The following is a 1,031-nucleotide window of genomic DNA, read 5'->3' on the forward strand; positions in this document are numbered from 1 at the left end:
CACCAGTCCCCCGGCACCGCTAATGTACTGTATTGATCTCAGGTAAGTAAGATTGAATCATGGCTGAAGGAAATTTATCTCCATGACAGTGAAGTCGCTGTGTTTCTCACAGCCGCCACTGGGGGGAGCCAGCGGGCCAGAACCCTGGGCAAAAGGAAGGTGTCGATCAGCGTTAAAGTTCCGTTAGTCTGACCCTACCTACTGGTGTGCACTGGTGGTGACAAGGAGATCTTTAGGTTTTAACACTATAGAGCATTTATTCGATATCACCGTTGCGACCTGTAATGACTGAAACACAGAATTAGTCACAGCACAGGTGCAGGTCCATATGTGCCAAGCCACCAACACCTTTCTGTTGAAGCAGAATTCTCAGGGTGTGAGATGGGCCAAGTCTGACATCACCACCGGGGTTGGGCTTTAGAAAATGCCTAAAATTATACTCGGTGAGATTATTAGCAGCTGGTGCAGCCACAGAAGATGCATTTGTGGGGAAGAGCAGAGAGCAGGGCAAGGAGACAGGCTTCCACTCAGCTGTTGGGAGGCAGGTGGGCAGGGACCCAAGCACCGGGGCAAGTTCTCTCTAGGTTGGCACTTAACAGTATTTAGGGCCATTTACGCTACACTGCCTCCCAGACGTCTGTCCTGGCGCGTGGAAATGATGACATTTGTGGCCTGCACCAACTAGAGGTTTAAGTGTCTCTTGTTCCTCCCAGAGGTCGGGGGGTCAGTTAAGTGGGGTGTTTCAAGCTGACCACATCTGTCTCTCCCCAACTGTTGTTCGGTGGCCTATTGATAGCTTGAAGATCAGCTGTGTGGGAGTATTTACATCACTGCTTTGCAATACTACAAGTCAGGGCTCCCTCCCAACCACACCCCAGAGTTGGCTATTAATTTTTTTTTTTTGAAACCACGCCACACAGCATGTGGGATCTTAGATTCCAGCCGGGGATTGAACCCAAGCTCCCTGGAGTGGAAGCACAGAGTTCTAGCCACCAGACTGGGTGTTAATCATTTTACCAGAACACTACTAG

This window comes from Capricornis sumatraensis, chromosome 4 (genome assembly GCF_032405125.1).
Source record: "Capricornis sumatraensis isolate serow.1 chromosome 4, serow.2, whole genome shotgun sequence".
Taxonomy (NCBI): Eukaryota; Metazoa; Chordata; class Mammalia; order Artiodactyla; family Bovidae; genus Capricornis; species Capricornis sumatraensis.